The following is a 24,381-nucleotide window of genomic DNA, read 5'->3' on the forward strand; positions in this document are numbered from 1 at the left end:
AGAATTCTCAGATGGGGTTCTTGAAACCCTGGGAGATGTAATGGATGTGATAAAAGCAGATATGCAAGAAAATAAAAATAAAAAGGCATATAGAAGGTAGGCGTGATGGTGTGTACCCATAATCCCAGTGTCTGGGAATGCAGATGCAGACGAATCTTGAGTTCAAAATTAGCCTCAACAATTTGCAGATACCTTAAGCAACTCAGGCTGATAGCACATGCTCAAAAAGTATCTTTTGGTACCATTGGTAATAGGCAAAACAGCTGTATACCTGCTTAGTGGTCAAGCTTGTCTCTGAAGGAAAATTCTCCTTCCCAACAATACTTCTAGCTCTGGGATACAGAGATGCACAGAGCTGGCTGAGGCAACTCATGTCTACCAAATAAGTGGTATAAGCCCTGCTAAGCTTTCCAAGGACTGGAGAGCAATAGACCATGCAGTTTCTCACTGGAGAGCAGGCTAAGTTGTGAGCATGTGCTGGGGAGGCAGAGAACGTCCATGTGGACAGGACACATGGGCCCCACTTTTTATGCTGACCCCACTCCCAGGAAGATGTGGAATCTGCCTTCCAAGCTGACCCCAACCCATCCCAGCTGAACCCCAGAGCACTCAAAGTCTAGGTGTGGAACATCCTGCACCCCTGAAAGGGCAGGGCCTGCAGATACTCCTGGTCAGGGCCACTTTTTTGCCTGTAATTATCATAGGCCTAGTTTTATAAGGTTTATCTCAGCTCTGGGAACCCCTGCAGATTAGCCAGAGTGAGAAGTGGGCACACCCCATGTGAGAAAGCAACCCTGGAAGGAAGAGTTCAAGGGGACATGGCACCAATAGCAGGGGGACTGATAATTGGAGGGGACTGGGGGACAGGGGAAGGCACCCAGGACAGAGGAAAGGATGGACAAAGGTGAGGGAGCCACCTGGAGGAGTGGGGGCACCTGAGGAGAGGAGCAGACACCTGGGGGAGAGGAAGTACAGGAAGGAGTTTAGGGAGCCCCCTTGGGATGGGAGAAGCCACAGTGGGAAGAGCCAACTTTTGTTAGGAGGAGCACCTGTGGAGTGGGAGTAGCAACCTAAGTGGAGGAGGGGAGAGCCTGTGCTGGTAGAGGTAGCTGCTTGGGGCTGGGGAGAGTTGCCAAGGGGACATGGGGAGCCATCTGGTGGTCAAGGTACCTGCCTGAGGTGTGAGAGAAGCCACCTGTGTTGCTTGGGGAACTTTTGAGGGTGCCAGGGGAGTCACCTGGGGTGGGCTGTAATCCTTACCTGTTGAACCTTGCTGGGTTTGGTGGTCATGGCTAATGCAAAGATCTCTAGCATCTGGCACACCTCTCTGGGGTAGTGTCAGCTCTTGAGTCCTTTGGAGAAGATGGAGTAGGGTGGTAGGTTCCTGGATGAAGACAGTGAGGATCGTGGTTTCAGACCAGGATCCTGTACGTATTTCTTGATCAGGACCAGCTGTCTGAGGATAATGGCACTTGTCACCCTGAAACACCATACACAAGTCTCCTTCTAGGGGACACCGCTCCTGTCCACAGGAATGCATGTTCCCTGACACATAAGCACAGAGCACTGCAAGGAGTCTGTCTGAGGAGTCCCTCTGGGCTATGCACCCTGCTGACCCACCACTCTTCCCAAATCCACAATTCCTCCTCAAGCCCAGACCTGTGAGACACAGTGGTTCAAAAAACACTGCCTGAGACTCACTTCCTGTTCACCCAACTGCAACTGGTCTTGCCTTCCCATTGCTTCCAGTACTTTCCTCCATGATTTACTCCTGTTCATTCTTTGCCACACTTCCATTCCTATCACCCTGAGAGGCTCCCCAACACCTAGATGAGATATACTTGCCATTCAGGCCCACTGTCACTAACCACAAGTTCTATCATCCACCCAGGCTCAGGTGGCAGATGGGAGAAGATGGTCATGAACATGATCTCAGTCACCTACTCCTGAAGAGGCAGGGGGAGTGTGGTTTGGGCCTGGCTCACAGCCCGCAAGAAACACTGATGACATACTGCTTATGGTGTTGTGGCTGTAAATTCTTACTCTTCCCACCAGTTTCCCACTGGGGCCTTGGTGGTACATGCAACACCTCAGCACCCCTGGTGGAACCAGTTCAGACATATGCCCACAGAACCTCTTCTGCAGCAGTAACTCTACATGTTGGTCAGCATCACCACACTCAGCATCCTCGCATCCATGCAGTAGTGGGTGTCATTCCAGAGCTGCACCATCTCCTTGCTGCCTCCTGGCATATGGCAATTCTGGAAGAACATGCTGAGTCCTGGCTGCCCTCAGCTCCCTGGCACACAACCCTGCAAACCAACATTGGTGAAGGGATTAATGTCTGGGATTGAACACAATGATCATCAAAAACACAGTGTGGTTAAGCAGGGCAGGAAATACAGTGCCCACAAGGCTCTGAGGAATTGCCCTGAACACCCAGGCTTTTCAAGCCATGCTGAGAACCTCACATCACCCTTCAAGTAGCCAGACCTGTCAACCCACCTTGACACACTTCACCTTTCCCAACAGAGGATGATTCTCAGATGCACAGGTGAAGAAGTTAAGGCATGAAGAGAGAGGCCTGACAACCCATCTCTGGGTGCACAGCTAGGATGACACCACTGTCAGTGCCACAGGATTTGGATCCAAGGGGCCAGTGTTGACCCACACCTTAAGTGAAATACCACCCAATAGGTCCAGGCCTTCAGATGCTAGAAATGTTCAAAGTTCAGTGGGGTCAAGGGGACCCTATTCTTGCCCAATAACAGCTCACTAATCCTGAGTCAGATTTGACCAACAACTAAGGATGCCCAGGCTGGCACTTCCAGTACCCTGTGTGGTCCCTCCACTTACTAAACCCTGACAGCCCACCCTGTTGCCTCTGATACCATGTCCACAGAACTGGAAGAAGGTACTGGAAATTACATGCCCTGCTCTCTGAGGTTGTGATTTCATGGCCCCCTGCCATCTCAGAACACTATTGGCAGCTCTGACCCAGATGCAGGACTTGTCTCTGGTAAAAATTCCCTGAACAGGACAGGTTCTGCCCTGTGCTAGTTGCAGTGGCCATGTTCCCTCAGGTCTTAGCTACATGTTAATCATCAGACATACCTGTGAGCCATCATGACTGAGGTTATAACCCTCTCTGGGGTTTCTCCTCAGCAAGATGAGGTAAGGCAGGCCACAGCCTCTGGCAGAGGAAGAAAAATATCAACAGGTCCTAGACAGAAATATCTTGGGAGTTCTAGGATGAGGAAGAGGTCACTTACCCTTTAAGGGAAGTGGGGGCCCAGACAAGTACTGAAAAGTGAGCAGGCCCAGAGACAATCCCTGGGGGTTCTGCCAGATGTACACCTTCTCTTTACAGATCCCTCTGGCTGCTGGGTGGACTTAACAAGGCCATAGGCAACTTAGTGAGTCCCTGTCTCAAAATTAAAAATAAAATAAATGAATAAAAAGTTTGGCATGTGACTCAGTAGTTGAGTGTCCCTGGGTTCAATCCCTGGTACCAAAAATATCCCCTTTGGGCCAGACATATCACTATTTGTAACTTGCCCAGCATCACACGGACACACTTTAATCATATACACCACTGTTTAGAAAGGAACATGAAGCACAATCCTCATAGTACATGGGTAAATAAAGATTACAAATGGCTCTCTATCAATAAGGTCAGGTTGTGATGACAAACATGCTTAGATCCATGGTACCACCAGATGACTGGAGAGACACTTCTGGTCTTCAGAGTGTGAGAAATAGAAAGTCTGGCAGTTCATTTTCAGAATCTAGTATTCAGCCTTAATTAGATCCAATTGTAACCCTTCCCTTTTCCCTGCCCAAATTGTAAAATTAGCCAATTAAGTAGACTGTAACCCCAAACTCCTCAAGTCAGAGTGAAGGGCAGCACTGCATTAGGTTAGAGATAAAAGCAGGTGGACAGCCCACCCAGGCACTTTCTAGGCAGATTCTGGTAGCATAGCCTACCTGAAATAAAGGTTTGCCTTGCCCACTCACTTTTGAGCACGGTATTATTTTGTGTGGCACCTCCTTAATTCTAACAAGACTTACTGCAGATTGAGATCCTGGATTTACAAGACAAGGACATAGCTCTCTAAATGTGGACCATGTCTCGTTCATTGATTTTTTTTTTTTTCATTATTTAGCACAGTGCAGCACAGGATGACCACTGAACATGGACTTGTTGATTAGGTAGTTTACTTCCTGTTTCCAAGCCAGTTAAAGTTGATCCAGTGAGGGTAGGTCACCCTGACTGAGCTCATGTCCTTCTGGGTATAGAGGAAGCAGGCTCCACCTCACTCTGCACCCTACTACACCACCAAGGATTACCTCTAGAAGCCAGCAGGCTGCCTGCAGTTTCTCCTGCTATCCAGGACACATGCACACAGCAGGACCACATCCACATTGTCCAGGAGGTGCAGGTGAAGTTGGCTCTAAAGAATGGCAGCAACCAATGGCGGTGCCTTGGCAAGGTCATCCTGCATGTCTTAGCACAGCATGCCTGCCAGGATCACCAGCTCTGCTGAGGGATATAAGCAGCCCTCACACTCCTTCAGTTGTGCCAGGAATCTCTGCATCCTCCCCATCACAGAGCTTGTTCTTTCCATCTATCTATCTTCAGACCAAGTCTGTGTGATATGTGACCCTGAAGGCAGCAAAGCACTGACCTGGGTGATGTCTATAGCCATCCACCTGGATTCTGAGCTTCTCCTATGTCCCCTACACTTATCAACAGGTCTACTGTCCTGGTTATCTCCTTTCTCATGACCCCTTCTCCTCCAAGGGCTAAACCTTTCCTCTAACTCCTGGTGTGGCTTCTGATTCACCAGAGGCCCTGGGCTGCCAGATGGGCAGCAAGGGTCCACCTGACTTCACATGCATACACCCTATTCACAGCAGAGACACAGCTGTTGCCAGCACCAGTCCCACTAGTATGATAAACACATTTCCTGGATCAAACTCTCTTACTGCAGAGCACCCCACCAAGTGGGGATATCTCCATCTGGGGGTTGGGAGGAGCTTGCTGGTGATGAATTTTGAGACGTAAGGTCTTAGTCACTGCCTAATTTGCTTCTGGGGAATACTCTTCTGAAAGTGAGGATTGAATGTGCCTTCTGGAGGTAGGGAATTCTGCCTGTTTGGGCTCCCTGGCTGTGGGACTGGCTTGGTGAGGTTGTCCCTAGTAGGGACTGGACACACTCTCACTTAATCTTTGTCCCCCAGCCCCTTGACTGAAGGGAGCTCCAAAGGTTCCAGGGTGGGGGACAGAGCCCTCACAGGATCCAGGTTTCCTCCAGCACCCCCTCATTGGCTGTTGAGGAGGACAGGGCTGGGTGAAGATTTAATGGAACCCTTAATTGAGAAAAGAAAACAGTTTTTCTAAGGGAAAGTGCAGAAAAGAGGGGTCGGGTGGAGATGGGTAGGTTGTTTGGCTTCCTGACTGCAAGAGACCCTGCCACATGCTCCTAACTTTTGTGATGCATTGCACGGGAAGCAAGGCTATGTGCCAGGACCACGTGAACACATGGAGGAGGTTCTTCTCTTCACACCTTAGGCCCAACTCCCAAGCCACTGGAGACTCCCACCCAGCTGCTGTTTTGAGGCTCCTGATGCAAAGTCCCCTTGGCCCCACCCCACATGCCAGACTACCCCTACATCCATTGAGCCCCCAGAAACCCAACCTCCACCCACCTCCATTGGCAGGTCCATTCAGACACACCCTGTAGGGAAAGAGGCACCAGATGGGCAGCACAGGGCTCGGATGCTACCAAGCTGCAGCCAATGCATACAGGCCTGAAGACCTAAGGCCAATCTCAGAAAGGAGGGGCAACCAAGCATACTGGGTGTTATACTTCCCAATTCAAGAAGCAGCTAAACCAGGGAGCTTCACTGCTTGCTCCCTGGCCCTGAACTGCAAACAGCCATTATGCCATGTGGCTGCTAGGGCCCAAGACCAGTTACCTGACTTGGCCAAAGCCCAGGTGTGCCCAGACCTGGAGGAGCAGTTTTGGATGGCAATGCCAGTGCTAACTGGTGACCAATGTGTCCTCATGCAACCCTCCATCCCTGCCTGGTCCCCTAAACCTCGGGGGTGCTCACTACCCTCAGCAGGACCTAGATGACCAGGCTGTCATGATGCCCAGGGCAGCCAAAGCAGCCCAGCACCACCTAGAAGGCCTGGAGGGCAGTGCAAACTGTCAGGCTTCAGTGGAGTCCCCTGTCCTTCCTGTACCTGCTAGGCTGTGCCCCACACACACCATAGCTCCTCTTCAACTGGGTCAAGAGGTTAGGATCCCATTTCTTGAAACATCAGGCCCCAGTCCTTGCTCCCTTCATCTTTCCTCCTACTATCATCACAGAGCCTGCAATTGTTTTGAATCTCAGTCTCAAGCAGCCAGGACCAGAAGCGTCTCCAGTTGCCATGGAAACCATGAAAACACCACGCTGTCATACCATCAACCTGTGACCTCAGGCACTGTCTGCAGTGCAGGCACGACGTCATGGAAGTCACTCCTCAACATCCAGGTGGCCAAAGACCCAGAGAAATCCTCTGAGAGAGAGAAAGTGTGTGCTCCTACCAGAGCCTGGAACCTTCAGGCCCTTCACACCCACCATGCCCAAAGCCTGCCCCATTAACTTGAAATACAGTTGCTCTCCCATATTTTTCTCTCATGGCACAGGGGTACTGGAAACCAAATGAGGCCATTTTCAGAGGAGAATGGATTGCAGTTGAATGTTTGAGAGATCCTGGATATGACTTACAGTCACTTATCTCACTCCATTGAATCTTGAGAGAAAGAGCTGTAAACTTAACTAGCAGCAGATGGACATTAGATGAAGATTTTTTTCCTGCCTGCAAATATATGTACAGGGACCCCAGACCCTGTGAGCCATCAACGCTTCCCTTTGCCTGTTTAGATTAACTGACAGCATATGGCTGAGTTGCTGAGGCATTTTCTAATATAGGGAAAAAGGCTTTGCCCAGGAGAAACACCTTCCTCTACCTCCCCCATAAATGAGACTGTAGGCAAGATCCAGCACCTCCACTAGTTTGTGCCTTTTGCTCAGATATCTCCTGGTTAGAAATTTTCCAAGGAAATTTCAGGAGGAAAAAGAGGAGTGAGGAAGGTATCAGCAGATTGTTATTGGAATGGCTAGGGATCCAGTTGTGAATGATCCCAGAAATCTCCCTTCCTACTAAAACCCTGAGCATATTCTGATTCCCATATAGGTTTGCCTCTCCTAATGCCCCATGGCCTTCATGCTCACTGCCATCATTTTCTGCTCAGTGATCAGCTAAAGACTTTTCCTCCTTCAATTGAAAGGAATAAACGTTTCCTCTCCAGATGCACCACTAGATTGTGGGTCTTGACATGCAGAAAATGTTCCTTGCAAGATTGCTGTGAGAAGGAAGATGAAGAATTCCTTAGAAATTTATTGGCTTTGTCTGGGGCTGGGTTTTCTTCAGAGAATTTGACAGAGTCAGACCAGTAGGGGATTTAGGGGGTACCTAAAGTGGGATCCTGCAGAGCTGATGAAATAGCTTGTTTTGGAAAGCTCATGCCTAGCATGAGCAAGGGCTGTGGTTCAAATCCCCAGTCCCTCAGAGGAGGAAAAAAAAACTCTTTTAAATATGCCAACCCTCCCTCATCTCAACTTTTTCTCCTCTTTTCATCAACTCAATCGGCACAATTGAAAAAGTACCAGTTGCACATGCAAGCATTTTCCAATCAGACTTTCAGGATGGAGCTGCGATGAAAGTTAGCTTCCCGTCCCCTGCATTTCTCAATAGGAGATGTTACTTGAGATAAGTCAACTCTTAGGAACTCATAGGTCAGATCATTCTGATGAGAGTGCTCATGGGAGCATATCCTCAGCAATTTTTGAAGAAGATGATGCTCACCAGGTTGCAATGGCAGGAACTTCAAAATGACAACTTTACTCCTCTTTGGGAATGACTAGGCTTCTAGGGAACACTCCAGACTCTGTGCAAGTGAAGTAGACATGCACACCTCAGCACTTTAAATGGGAACCTCAATGTCATCTGGAAAATCAAGAGGTGAGGACCAAAGACAACCACCCTTGGCCCTGGCTTTTCTGTTTTCCTTTGTATCAGGTTGCAAATTACTTGAACTGAAATTGTATGATTTGGGGATGAACACATGTTAACACCTGCTGGTGGCATTCAGGAGGAACAGGGGATTTGCAACCTAGTCTCCCAGTAACATTGGCGGTCCAGTGTCAAAAGGAATGAAGCCCTTTTAGTGACTGTTGTTAATTTTGATGGAGGTTTTGAAGAGATGCAGTGTAGAATTGAGTTAAGGACATGGTGTTTTCATGTGCACCATGGTCCTGGGAATGAGTGGATTGTGTTTTTCAGGATCAGGAATGACACAAAAAGCCCTTTTTGAAAGAAGTCACATTGAATGAAGGAAAGTAGAGGCATTAGGCATGTGGTGTGTTGGTGGCGGATATAAGCAAGTCCAATAAATAAAATGGATGTTAAAATTGGAAAATTCTTCAGGATACACTCTTCCTGCTCACTATGGCCTATTACACCATTGAATGTTCTTCAATGTATTCTGTTTTGATATTCAGGTTTTGCTCATGTTGGGTCTTGACTTTTCCTATTGAGCAGGATGGTTTTGAATAAATTTCTGATATTGAGGTGCACTCTTGATTTCCAGAGCCATGCTTCAGTGCTGCATATCCCAGTGTGAAGTCATTTACATTGAAGGTCAATGGAGTAGCTGGTGTAGTATAAGGAAAGCCTTTCCTCACAGGTCTTGTGCAGAAAAAAATAAAAATCCACATATGTATCATCATTTGTCCCTTTCAAGCAACAGGAAAGAGCCAGGAATTTGCGAGGGCATTGGTGTCCTTGCAAGGGGAATTAGGGTCAGTCATGATGGTTGCTTACAGAATGATCTAGTACTGAATACCTCCTGTATCTGTACAGTATGTTGAAGCTGAAGAAATGTCCTGTACTTTGATCATAGACCTTAAGCAATGACCAATTTGTGAGTGTCTCTTCATTGAAGTTGGCTTTTAGCACAAACACCCTTCTGCTTTTCATGCCCCCCAAAGGTCCTTACTCTTCCTTTTGTAGTATTCAGCCTTGAAGCTTTGTGCCATTCCTCTTTCAGCATGATGAATGTTCATATTTGGTATTGTGCCCTGTGAAAATGTGTTCATTGTGCCAATGGCAGGTTCTTGTTTCGTCCACTGGCTTGTGGTCTACATCTTTCAGGGACTGGGAAGAAGACTCTTGGAAATTTCCCAGAGAGCCTTGTGCCACAGAGGCACTAGTGTGGTCAAGGGAGTGAAAACTTGAGTGAACACAGATTGGCCAGATATTTCTGCATCTGAAGGTGAGTTGAAGGGCCTCTGGAAAAATCACAGCAGGACAATTTCTGAGTGAAGCCCAGTTCTAAGACAGCAGCCAAGGTGCTTGGCCCTGGCAGGTGGAGTGAGTAGAGAACATCTCTCCTTGCTTCACAGCTCCCTCCTGTCCTCCATCCAACATGCTGACTGAAGGACTCCCTGGTCTCATCATGAGCCTTCCCAGCAGCCACCCACCTCCACTTAGAAGACCAACTTCCCAGGTTCCAGCTGTCTCCATTTAGGGCTTTCTCAAAAAGGAGGGGCAACCAACCATACTGGGTGTGATGTTTTCCAATTCAAGGAATGCCTAATCCAGGGAGCTGTGCTACACACTCCCTAGCCCTAAGCTGTCAGCAGTCATCCTTCCATGTGGCAGCTAGGGCCCTAGGCCAGTTGCCTGACTCAGCCAAAGTGAAGGTGTACCCAGACCTGGAGAAGCCATTTTGGAGGTCATTGCCACTGGGGGTTGGTGCAAATCTTGGTGACCCACATGCTCTCATACAGCTCTCCATCCCTGCCTGGTCCCCTATACCTCGGTGGGCCTCACTGTCCACAGCCCACAGCAGGAGCCAGGTGACTGGGCCTTCATGATGCCAGATGGGGCCCAATCAGCATAGCGCCACCTAGCAGGCCTGGAGAGTAGTGTGAGCTGTCAGGCTTCAGCGGGGTCCTCTGTCCTGCCTGGACCCAGAGCAATCCATGGCCCACTAGGCTGCACCCCACACACGCAGTAGCTCCTCTGCAACTGGGTGAGACTATCATACAGAGGCAGAAAATGGTAAGAACAGGGAAGGCTGTAACATGACACAGAGAAAAGCACCAAATGGACCTGTATTTGTAGGACCATATAGGGATAGGTGAGAAGTAATGACAGAGGACAGCACAGGCAGGAAAAGGGATAAAGGCTGATGGCTGCATATGCAGTTAGCTAGACCAATATCAATGCTGTGGGTGGTAGACATGAAGGGCCTTTGTGAGAATACAGATGAATAATGAGAAGGAAACAGTGTAGTGTGACATCCATGCAGGCCTGAATGGAGGGAGTGTTTCCAGAAATACAGAGGAAAGACAATTTTCAGTGACGTGTGTAAAGTTTAATTAAATGAACAAAGTTTAAGAAGCTGGGCCCACTGAAATGCTTCCTCTTGTTTCCTTTGCACTTCTTTCCATAGTTACCTAGTTCATTTCCCTTTCCTGTTAGCTATTCAAAAGCAATTTCTAGAGTGTGGTCTTCTATTATTCCTATTACAATTTCTTCCTTTTCAGTAGTTGTATATTAAAATACATATATTTGGTACCAGATATGTAACCCAGGAGTCCTATATTACTGAGCCTCATCTTCAGCATAATAACTGACTGACTGACATTTATTTTTTTTATTTCTGAGATAACTTCTTGTTAAATTGGTATGGCTTCACTCTTTGCTGAGGCTGGCCTAGAACCTGTGATCCTCCTATACCAGTCTCTTGGTTCACTGTGATTTCAGGTGTGTCAATGTACTTTGTTGCCTAGGAATATAAGTTTTGTATCTTCCTTGTTTTTATTCTTTTCCTTTCCTCAGGGATACACTCAGAATAAAAAAAAAAATTGTGCTTTCACTGGATCTGGTTATGACTGAATTAACATGCAACAGCTCTTCATTTAGACTTCCTCAAGGCAGTTACCTCCCTTGCAAATCAGAATGCAGTTCATGGATCAGGAGCATTGGAAACATCTTTAAATGTTTTAGAAATGTGGATGCAAAAACCTGTTGAGTACAATGTGCATTTTGAACATGGTCACCAAAATTGGATTCAGTAAAGTTTGAGCATTCTTGGGCATAGCTACTCTTCTACCAGTTCCTCTAACATAACTTGCCTATTTGAAATCCTCATATTTTGTTTCCCAAATTGTAGGTGTATTAGTATTTATTATCTCTCAGTGAACATTTTATCAGGGTATACTTTACTGACCCTTTCATAATAGTCCTACCTTTTTTCATTTCCAGATTATATTATCCTGCACCATATTTACATTTCTAGGAAATCAGAAACTTTCACATAGCAATATATTGCATACATCTATGGTGGATCATTTTGTTTATATTTATTTATTGAAAACAAAATATAGCACTGTAAGATGTGGCATGCATATTTTAATTACTTTCCATTGTTGATAAAGAAAATAACTGTTGGAAAAATTTACTCTGTCTCTCAGACCTGTGTTGTTACAGGAAACTCACAACTTTTTCTAATGCTGTGCTCTTCCACTTTCTATTGTTTAATCTGAGTTTACCTCCCTTCACAATGTATGCCCACTTATTTTGCTTTCTTTTGTTGTCTCTTATATTTAACTTTCTTACTCTTTGTTCTCTCTTCTTCTCTCCACTTTTTTATTTACCAACTTTCCTCTTATATAAGCTATGGGAAGCGATCCTTATTTAGCAGAATCATACTAGACTGAGCCAGGGGATGCAGAGACCTGATGTCTAGGAACTAACAGGCAAAAAGCTCGGTCCTAGATTACCAGAAAGCATGTGGTGCTGCAGGCCAGTGGTTCCCTGTCTCCTTCTGGAATATCTCCCCTAAGAGGATGGCTCTACTCTATCTTGTTGATCACAGAAGAAGCTCTTCCATGTCTTAACTCCCTTTACCTGTGAATTAAAAATAAAAGAGAGTTGGGTGAGTAGTTGTTGTTAGAGGTCAGAGATTGTAAGGCCAGAACTGTCATGCCTCCTCTCATTTAAAAAGATTATTGGCTTTTGTGTGTTTCTTGAGTACATAAGTTTTTGGGAGGGAAATAGACTGAAAAACAGCCAACATCCTACTCCACCAGTTAACCCTTTCCTCATCAACATGGGACATGGCAGAGAGGACCTCCACATTAAGCAGATCCTGAAATGGAATTCAACTCCTTTATTGACATTCTCAATTTAAACTGTTACTAAAACTTAATAAGATATGCCACTTATTACCATTTCACTCTTTTTCCTTTCTATATATTTATTATGTTTAATTCTTCAACTATTAGAATCTACTAGTACCCATGTTTTAAATAAACATTGTAGCCAATGTTATTTTGTAATATGTGGTCCTTATATTCTACAGGACCTGTTATGTCATGTTTTTCTCTTTGATATGCATCACCAGATAAATGACCAATGCATTTTTGAGGAAGACTCAGAGAGATGCCCTGGCAAAATTAATATCAATAATGTGGTGCATACATAAAGCCAAGATTCAGGAGTTGGGATGGCATCAAATTAAAAAGCTTCTACACACGAATGGAAACAATTAATATCATAGAAAGTAAGTCTACAGAAGGGGGGTTTTTGCCACCTTATTCTCAAATATCTGATTAACACCCAGAATATGTAAAAATAAACATCAATAATGAGGTGGATAAATGTTTATTAATCACTAAGGTAATTAAGTAATTAAGGTATTAATCACTAATTTTCCAGTTGAAATAAATTAACTTAAAAACTAGAGAATTATACTTTGAAAACTGATGCATTTTATACCATAAGCTTGTATATCCTCTGCAAATAAATTAAATTTTACCTTCTCTTCTTCAGCTGGTAAGGGTTCCATAACACTTTCTGGTAGGCAACGATGAGGTTTTCACATTAAAGTCTCCATATGAAGCATTGGCCTGTTTGGGGTAGAATTGAGAAGAAACAAGTAGAAATATAGTTGCTCTGCAGAAACCTCCCCAAGCTGGTACATTGTACAACTAGAAGTTGTGGAAACAAGTGTTGACATTTTAATTACATCAGGAAGGAGAAAACCATATATTCATCTTGGTCTTGCAATTTTTAAGTGTCTTCCATGTTTTTTGCTTATCATTTAGGTTTTTACATTTCTATTTCTTATGCTCTTTTCATTATTTATTTGTTTTCTTTGAACTTGTCTTCTTTTCTATCATCTATATCTGCTCAATATTCCAATTGTAATATTCATCCTCCTTCTCCCTCTTTTTTCCTTCCACCACTTACTTTTTGGTACCAGGGATTGAACTGAGGGGTGCTCAACCATTGACCCATAACCTCAGTCCTTCTACATTTTATTTAGAGAAAATCTTGCTGAGTGTTTATGGCCTCACTAAATTGCTGAGGTGTCTTTAGACTCATGGTCCTTCTGTCCTAGCCTTCCAAGCCACTGTGAAAACAGGTGTGTGCCACCATTCCCAGCCCACATTTGCCTATATATTTTAATATTAATTTTGGAATCACTAGTGGCTAAAGTTTCATTCATTGTACATTATCACTCATCACTTCTCATTGGTTATTAACATTACAGAGATCATTTTAATTTTTTATAAGTTAAACATGTGCTTTGCTTCTAAGATGTTTCTACTACTGGTAGTTATTCTTTATTCTTAAAGAATTTTGGATGAGTGAGTGATCCTGGAACTTTTGTCACACTGAGTTAGGACTTTAACAATGAAATATAAACCATGATCAGGTTATATAAAAAGAGAAATTGGTTCAATAATGTGACCACAACTAAGAAGAGGAAAGAACTCTATTCAAATGCATGCACAAACCTATGTATATTAACACAGAAAACACGAGAGAGCAAAGCAATAAGAAACCACCAAAAACTCCTTAGTTCCCTGAGAACTTAATCCACAGACATTTTTGTGGAAGATATACTGTACAAAAATTCAAATAATTGGTTGTAAATAATTGAGAAACTAAGAAAAATAAGAAATAAGTTAATGAACTCAATATAAATTTTGAAAGAACATTCTAACAAGGAAATCGAGTTCCTGAAGAAACTCTGAAAATTATAAATTCACTCACTCAAAAAATATCTGAATGGAAAATATCATCAAAATACTGTATCAAGCAGAAGGAAGAATGTTAAATCTTGATGATGTGGAAGAAGCAGACTTCCAGATAGTAATAAGAATGAAAGAGATTAAACAAAAATATACAAGAGTTCTGGAACAATTCAAAAGACCCAATGGAAGACTCAGACCTTGAGGAAGGAATGGAGATACAGACCAATTTTCTATAAAACTTTTTCAGGGAGCATATAACTAAACAGTTCCTTACTTATGGGAATAATTGACATCCAGGCACAGGATGCATTTCAAAATCCAAATAGATGTGGCCTATACAGAATCTGTCCAGGTTTTACTTCAGTGAAAATGCCAAAAATTCAGAGCAAATCATTGTTTGTATAAATTCAGGAAAGAAGCCCCAAGTCACTTATAAAAGCTGATACATCTGGATAACCCTAAAGGCCAGCAGCACATTTCAAGTGATAAAACAGAAATATTGCCAACATTTCTTGCTATCTGTGTCAAAGTTATTCTTCAGAATCAAAGTAGAAATAAAGATAAAGACAAAAATAAACTGAAATAATTTATTACAAGTAAGTAAACATTGTGGAAGATACACAGAGGAATCTGATATGAACAAAAAGAAAAGCAAAGTCAATCATGAGAGCATAGGAAATAATACATTTTAGTAGAATAATAGATAAGCAGATGAGAATTAATAGTGAATCCAATATTTAAAAGCAGCACACACCTTACTATTTTAACACTACATGCAAAATATCTTAATTCTTAATTTTGCACTTAAAACATATAGCATAAAACACACCCAAATGTATATTGTCAGCAAGAAACACTGCTGACTTCCAAAGATGTTCACATAATAGAACTGAAAGAATGAAAAATGATATTCCATGCAAACAAAAGCCAAAGGCAAGAAAGTGTTGTTATTCTCATACTTGATGAATTCAAGCAATAATTACCCTTAGGTGACAAAGAAGGTAACTACATATTGATAATGGAAAACATCAAAAAAGAAGATAAATGGATGTAAATATTTATACTTGAATGATAGTGCACCCAATTTTATAAAATAAACACTACATATCCTCTAGGGACAGATAGGTCCCAATGTTGTAAAAGCAGGTGACTTTAATACCACATAATTTGTGAAAAGGTCACCTGAATAAAATATCAATAAGGTACCTCAAATTTAATTCAGAATGACTTAACAGTTGTGTACAGAATGTTTCATCTGATAACAGAAGAATACACCTAGTTTTCAGTAACACAAGAACTTTATAATATATCAAGTATTAGAATACAAAACAAGACTTAGTAAATGCAGAAACAATTATAATAAAGAAAAGCAAAATCAATCATGAGACTTAACATATTACAATGGAATAATATTAGAAAACAACACACATCCTGGGCAAACCATGTATCTATATGAAAATGAATGAAGTTTGATTCCTAACTCTTACCCTTCATATAAGTCAACTGAAAGTGAATCAAAGACCCAGGAATTATTCTAGTAATGCTGCAACTGCTACAAGAAAATTAAAGCTGAATACTTCAACATGTTCGCATGGGCATCATTTTCCTTAACAAGACTCCTAAAGCATGACAAATAAAACCAAGAATCAGGAGTTGGGATGGCATCAAATTAAAAGCACCCATGGAAACAATTAATAACATAGGAAGTAAGCCTATAGAATGGGGGAAGATTTTTGCCACCTTATTCTCAAATATGCGATTAATATCCAGAATATGTAAAAATCATATGACACTTATCTCCAAGTAACAAATGACCCAAGAAATAAATGGACAGAAGTAAACAACATGTATCCCATTTGTTTACAATAAAAAATCCCCCCCAAAAATGGAGAGAAGTACTACAGAAATACTTCTTTAAAAAAGAAATGCAAATGACAATAAGTATAGGAAACAAATGTTCAACATGTCTAGCAGTAAGGGAAATACAAATCAAAAGTACATTGAAACTTTACTCCAATTAGAATGTCAACTATAAATAAATGCTAACAGGGATGCATGGAAAAGGTTCACTCATCTGTTGTTGATGGAACTGCAAATTAACACCATCACCCTGGAAAGCATTATAGAGAAACTTCAAAACAATAATAATGGGACCACTGTATGATCCAGCTACCTCAATTACTGATACATATTTAAAAGATCTAAAATAAGCATATTATTTATTGGTACAAACATAATGTATATAGCAGCAAAATTCAACATAGCCAGGTAATGTGATCAATACAGGTACCAATCAGCAGATTAATAAACAAACTATATATATATATATATATATATATATATATATATATATATATATATATATATACACACACACACATATACATTATGTATATAGAGGTATATATATGTGTGTGTGTGTATGATTTTTTAACAATATTTTTATTTGTAGATGAACACAATATCTTTATTTTGCTTTTTTCAATGTGGTGCTAAAGATCAAACCAAGTTTCTCACAAGTGCCAGGCAAGGGTTCTATAACCAAGCTCCAATGCCAGCCCCTATAATGAAGTTTTTCTAAGTCATAAATGAGATTGAAATCATGGCACTTGCTGGTAAATGAGTGAAACAGGAAAATATATATATATATATAAGGAGACTTAGAAAGTAAAAGGTTTCCATCATTTGAAGAACATTTAATGTCATTTGAAGAAGAAAGACAAAAATAAAGGGTAAAAGTGGGGCATTTTATGAAAAATAAAAGAGAGAACAGATGAGTAGAGGAAATTAATTAAGTCTGGAGAGAGGAGGGAAAGCGCTGAGAGCAACATTGGAATGAATCTGAACAAACTTTACTGTGTACACATGTGAGAATACCACTGTGACTTTGACCTTTATGTATACCCATAAAGCACAAAACAAGACAACTATAAACAAACAAAAGAGTGATGTGTGGACTAGAGGAAGCTAATATCAGGAGGGAGGATGGAAACAGGAAAATATTGGGTACTTGGAGAAAGTTTTATGCCATGCTTTAAAATTATGTCAACAATAAAGAACTAAGAAAAAGAATTAAACCACAATAAAAATTTACAAAAACTCTATGATCACTTGGAGTATGAACAATACATCTGCATGTTCAATGGATCACTGATGAAGTTGGGGAGGCATGCAGTGAGTCACTTAGACTCAGAGCAACTGCAACAGGACTCCAGGTGACTTGTCAGAGGAGGGCTGCACAGCCAGACAATTAAGTGCAGAGCATGGTAGCAGGATCTAGGTGGATTTTTGGTGGAGGAGCCACAGGGAGATGCTAAGGGGCAGAGCAAAGGTTCCAGGACTGCAGGCACCTTCTCTGAGGAGGGGCAGCCTAAGGAGACTCTTCAGCACAGGACGAGGCTCCCAGGCCCAGGAGGTAGGTCTGGGCACTTGGAAATATTGCAGAGGAAGGCTGTTCAGCCCAGGCGGTAGTTTTGGATTGAGGGGAAATTCTAGGAGTGGAGCTGACCAGGGAGACTTCTCCACTGGGTGAGTTTTCCCTGCCAGGTAAGGTTTTCCCACAAGGATGGTAAAACCAGAGACATAGGCCCAAACAGGCCTTGCCTCTACTTGCAGCCTAGTTCCCATTTGGATGACCATTGGTCAACAAGTGGAGGCGCCTCTGCCCGCTAGCAAGAAATATACCCCACCTGAAGTCTACTACCCCTAGAGAGGCAACTTCCTTATCGTTCACTGCAATATCAACTTCCTCCAAGATTCAGGCTACTGAAGGCTAGGAGGTGATATACTAGAAATCTTCAGGGATACTATAAGTCAATAGAGAAAATCAGCAATATCTAAGCAATGCACTGATACTTGAACAATATGAGAAAACAAGGGAAGAAAATGCCACAAAAAAATCTAGATGTTAGATCAATAAAATCCAATGACAGCATGGCACAAGAAATGTCAGAAAGGGAGTTCAGAGTGTATAATTAAAATGAACAGGGAAGTAAATGATGAGATGAAAGAGCAAATGCAGGCATTGAATGATGAGATGAAAGAGCAAATGGAGGCACTGAATGATCGCACCAATTGACAGTTAAAAGAGCAAATACAGGAAGCAAAAGATCATTTCAATAAAGAGTTAGAGATATTGAAAGAAAACAAACAGAAATCCTTGAAATAAAGGAAACAATAAACCAACTTAAAAACTCCATAGAAAGTATAACCAATAGGATAGAACACCTGGAAGACAGAACCTCAGATATTGAAGACAAAATATTTAATCTTAAAAACAAAGTTGACCAAACAGAGAAGATAATAAGAAATCCTGAACAGAACCTACAAGAATTATTGGATATCATGAAAAGGCCAAATTTAAGAATTATTGAGATTGAAGAAGGCTTACAGAAACAAACCAAAGAAATGAACAATCAATTCAATAAAATAATATCAGAAAATTTCCCAAATCGGAAGAATGAAATGTAAAATCAAGTACAAGAGGGTTATAGGACTCCAAATACACAAAATTACAATGGACCCACACCAAGTCATATTATAATAAAAATACCTAACATACAAAATAAAGACAGAATTTAAAAGGCTGCAAGAGATAAGAACCAAATTACATTCAGGGGGAAACCAATACAGATATCAGCAGAATTTTCAATCCAGATCTTAAAAGCTAGAAGGGCCTGGAACAACATTTTTCAAGCTCTGAAAGAAAACGGATGCCAACCAAGAATCTTATACTCATCAAAACTAACCTTCAGATTTGACCACAAAATAAAATCCTTCCATGATAAACAAAAGCTAAAAGAATTTACAAAAAGAAAGCCAGCATTACAAAATATTCTCAGAAAAATATTACATGAGGAAGAGATGAAAAACAATAATTAAAATCAGCAAAGGGAGGAACTAGCCTAAAGGAATAGTAAAATAAAGGAGAAAACAAGTCATGTCCAAAAAAAAATGAACAAAATGACCAGGAATACAAATCATATCTCAATAATAACCATGAATGTTATCGTACTGAACTCATCAATCAAAACATAGACTGTCAGATTGGATTAAAAAGAAAAATCCAACATTATGTTGCCTGCAAGAGAATCACCTCATAGAAAGGGATACCCACAGACTAAAGGTGGAAGGATGGGGAAAAACATATCATATACATGGACCCAGCAAAAAAACGGGGATATCCATCCTTATATCAGAGAAGGTGGACTTCAAGCCAAACTTAGAAGGGATAAAGAAGGACATTTCATACTGCTTAAGGGAAGAATAAATCAGCAAGATATAACAATCATAAACATCTATGCCCCAAACAGTGGCTCATCCATGTATGTCAAACAAATCCTTCTCAATTTTACAAACCAAATAGACCACAACACAATAATACTAGGTGATTTTACCACACCTCTCTCACCACTGGACTGATCTTCCAAACAAAAATTGAACAAAGAAACCATAGATATGAATAACACAATCAATAATTCAGACTTAAAAGATTTATATAATATACCATCCAACAAAGAGTGAATACACTTTCTTCTCAGCAGCACATGGATCCTTCTCTAAAATAGACCATATTTTATTCCACAAAGTTAATGTTAGCAAATACAAGAAGATAGAGATATTATCTTGTATTCTATCAGATCATAATGGATTGAAATTAGAAATAAATGACAGAGTAAAAAACAGAAACTACTCCAACACCTGGAAATTAAATAATATGCTATTGTATGATATGGATAACAGAAGATATCAGGAAGGAAATTAAAAAATTCTTAGAGGTAAATGAGAACAAAGAAACATCATATCCAAATCTCTGGGACACTATAAAAGCAGGATTTAGAGGAAAATTTATTTCATGGAGCACATTCTATAAAAGAAGAAAAAAATCACAAATAAATGACCTAACATTACAGCTCAAAGTCCTAGAAAAAGAACAGAGCAACACCAAAAGTAGTGGAAGACAGGAAATAGTTAAAATAAGAGCTAAAATTAACGAAATTGAAACAAAAAAACAAGTAAAAAAAACTGACAAAATAAATAGTAGATTCTTTGAAAAAAATAAACAAAATTGATAAACCCTTAGTGACACTAACAAAGAGAAGGAGAGTAAAAACTCAAATTAGTAAAATTCAGAATGAACAAGGAAATATCATGAGAGACATGAGTGAAATACAAAATCTAATTAGAAGACATTTTGAAAATCTCTACTCCAACAAAATAGAAAATCTTGACTATCAATAGGTTTCTAGAGACATATGAATTATCTAAACTGAATCAGAAGGAGATACACAATTTAATAGACCAAATTCAAATAAATGAAATAGAAGAAGTCATCAAAATCTACCAACAAAGAAAAGTCCAGGACCAGATAGGTTCTCAGCTGAGTTCTACAAAAGCTTTAAAGAAGAGCTCATTCCATTATTTCTCAAAGTATTCCATGAAATAGAAGAGGAAGGAACCTTCCCAAACTCATTCTATGAAGCCAATATTACCCTGATACCTAAACCAGACAGAGACACATTGAGGAAAGAAAATTTCAGATTAATATTCCTAATGAACATCAACACAAAAATTTTCAACAAAATTTTAGGAAACTGCATACAAAAATATATTGAAAAGATAGTGCACCACCATCATGTGGGTTTTATCCCAGAAATGCAAGGGTTGGTTCAACATCCAGAAATCAATAAATGTAATTCACAATATCAACAGACTTAAAGTCAAGAATCACATGATTATTGCGATAGATGCAAAAAAAGCATTGGATAAAATACAGCACCCCTTCATGCTCAAAACACTAGAAAAAATAGGGATAGTGGGAACATTCCTTAACCATCTATGCTATCTGTGCTAAGCCCAGGGCTAATATCATTCTAAATTGTGAAAAACTGAAAGCATTCCCCCTAAAACCTGGAACAAGGCAGGGATGCCCAGTTTCACCACTTCTATTTAACACTGTCCTTGAAAATCTAGCCAGAGCAATTAAACAGACCAAAGAAATTAAAGGGATATGACTAGGAAGAGAGGAACTCAAACTATCCCTATTTGCTGATGACATGCTTATATACTTAGAGGAACCAGGAAATTCCACCAAAAAACTTTTAGAACTCATAGGTGAATTTAGTAAAGTAGCAGGATATAAGATCAATGCTTAAATCTAATGCATTTTTATACATAAGTGATGAATCTTTGGAAAGAGAAATTAGGAAAACTACCCCACTCTCAATAGCCTCAAAAAAAAAAAAATACTTGGGAATCAATTTAACGAAAGAGATGAAAGAACTCTACAATGAGAACTACAGAACACTAAAGAAAGAAATTAAAGAAAACCATACAAGATGGAAAGATCTTCCATGTTCTTGGATAGGCATGATTAATAATGTCAAAATGGTCATACTACCAAAAGTGCTATACAGATTCAATGCAATTCCAATTAAAATCCCAATGATGTACCTTACAGAATTAGAGCAAGCAATCATGAAATTCATCTGGAAGAACAAGAAACCCAGAATAGCTAAAGCAATCCTTAGCACAAAGAATGAAAAAGGGAGTATCAAAATACCAGAACTTCAACTATACTACAAAGCAATAGTAACAAAACTGGCATGGTATTGGCACCAAAATAGACAGGTAGATCAATGGTACAGAATAGAGGACTCAGACACAATCCCAAATAAATACAATTTTCTCATACTAGACAAAGGTGCCAAAATATGCAATGGAGAAAAGATGGCCTCTTCAACAAATGGTGCTGGGAAAACTGGAAATCCATATGCAGCAGAATGAAACTAAATCCCTATCTCTCACCCTGTACAAAAATCAACTCACAATGGATCAAAGACCTCGGAATCAGACCAGAGACCCTGCATCTTATAGAAGAAAAAGTAGGTCCAAATCTTCAAATTGTTGGCTTAGGATCAGACTTCCTTTACAGGACTCCCATAGCACAAGAAATAAAAGCAAGAATCAATAACTGGGATAGATTCAAACTGAAAAGCTTTTGCTCAGCAAAGGAAACTATCAGCAATGTGAAGAGAGAGCATACAGAGTGGGAGAATATCTTTGCCACTCATACTTCAGATTGAGCACTAATTTTGAGAATCTATAAACAACTCAAAAATCTCTTCACCAAGAACACAAATAACCCAATCAACAAATGGGCTAAGGATATGAGTAGATGCTTCACAGAAGATTTACAAGCAATCAACAAACATGAAAAATTTTTCAACATCTTTATTAATAAGAGAAATGCAAATCAAAACTACACTAATATTCCATCTCACCCCAATTAGAATGGCAATTATCAAGAATACAAGCAACAATAGGTGTTGTCAAGAATGTGGGGAAAAAGGTACACTTATACATTGCTGGTGGGACTGCAAATTTGTGCAGTCACTCTGGAAAGCAGTGTGGAGATTCCTTAGAAAACTTGGAATGGACCCACCATTTGACCCAGCTTTCCCTCTCCTTGGTCTATACCCAAAGGACTTAAAATCAGCATACTACAGAGATACAGTCACATCAATGTTCATAGGTGCTCAATTCACAATTGCCAGATTGTGGAACCAACCTGGATGTCCTTCAATTGATGAAAGGATAAAGAAATTGTGGTATACTTATACAATGGAATATTACTCAGCCATAAAGAATGATGAAATTATGGCATTTGCTGGCAAATGGATGAAATTCGAGAGTATCATGCTAAGTGAGATAAGCCAATCTCAAAAATTCAAAGTTTGAATGATCTTGCTGATAAGCAGATGATGACACGTAATGGGAGGTGGGGGGACAAGAATGGAGGAAAGAGGGACTGTATAGTGGATAAAGAGGGGTGGCGGGAAGGAAAAGATAACAGAATGTATCAAACACCATTACCCTATATGATTATGCAAATTGTATGCTGTTACTCCATGTACAACATGTAACTCCAGAAACATGTATCCCATTTGTTTACAATATAAATAATTAAAAAAATAACTACAAAGTAAAATGTAATTAGAAACTCATCCTGATTGAAGTTTTGGCATGTCTATTTCCTGCCACTCCAACATCTGACATGGCTCTGTTGGAGTAGAGGATCCAACACTTGACATGGTGTGTTGGAATAGAGGACTCAACACTTGACAGGATTCTGTTGACCGTACTCTATCTTGGGGTCCATAGTCATGGCATGTCTCCATGTGTAGTTGCTTTTTATTATTAATAATCAATACATCATTAGAAACTTATTGGAAAACATAGAGAAGGTTTTACTCTATTGGGACACAAAATAGTGCACACAGAAAATTTAGCAGTAATACATAGATAAATATATGAAAATAAACAATTGTAGCTGTGCCCAAGATTAAAGGAGACTGCAATTGCTTTAGTATAATAATAGATGGATAAAGATGAATTCCTCTGAGCTTGGATGCAGTGTTTTGCCTTTATTGTTTTCCTACTTTTAATAGTTGATTCTGGAGATACTTTACATAATAAAAACATTTAGGTTAGTCATAAATATAACTTGTGCTTTTCCTATGTTTAGTCTAATTCTCTGAGAATCAGAATAAGATTGTAGTCTGCCATTTTATAAAATTAGAATACACTGAATATTAACTATAAATTGATTTCTTTGCCCTTTAATAATAGTAAGTCTTTCACTGTTAAACACTGGAATTCATGGTGGGGGTGGTTTCTCAGAAAATCTAGTGATGTGTTTGTTCTGAAGATTGAAGTCTGGCAGATCATGGTGCCCTCAGTTTAGCTGGGTTATGAGTTTGTTCCAGTTTAGCTTGGAGACAGATTGTTTTAATCCAGCTGGGAAATAAGGTTGTTTTGTTCTGGACTGTCATACAGAGAGAATGTGTACTTTGAGAAGAAGCATACATTGTACTTTTGAAGGTTTTTCTTATTTTAAACTAACCATAAAATGATATAATTATTACTAAAGAAAAACATCTATAAAAAGGCTGGCAGAAAAATAAAGATTCAGATTCAGCCTCAGAACACTTGGTGTCTCTGTGCTGTTTCTCCACTGTGCCAAAACCTCCCATCCACCTAGGACCTCTTACCCCTGCTGGGGCTGGACCCTGGCAAAGATTTTTGCTCATTTGTAAATAAACAAGTTTTACTGATTAGCCTTTCTCCTGATTAAACTTCAATAATTGAGCATCCACCAAAAGTCCCTGTTTTTAGGAACATGACTAAAAGGGACTCTTCAAATAAATG

At 40.5% G+C, this 24,381-nt stretch overlaps 2 long non-coding RNA genes across 2 annotated transcripts in view; both read right to left on the reverse strand.

The window, feature by feature from the left end:
* Positions 1–24,381, reverse strand: part of LOC306643036 — a 514,834-nt gene that overhangs the window by 233,737 nt on the left and 256,716 nt on the right. The gene's annotated exons all lie outside the window — the stretch shown is intronic.
* Positions 12,179–13,282, reverse strand: LOC306643200. The gene is made up of 2 exons (XR_013758847.1): positions 12,948–13,282; positions 12,179–12,576 (listed from the first exon to the last, which is right to left on the reverse strand). It is a non-coding gene; the product is annotated as an uncharacterized lncRNA (long non-coding RNA).

Source organism: Sciurus vulgaris, assembly GCF_902686455.1.
Source record: "Sciurus vulgaris genome assembly, chromosome: 13".
Lineage (NCBI taxonomy): Eukaryota > Metazoa > Chordata > Mammalia > Rodentia > Sciuridae > Sciurus > Sciurus vulgaris.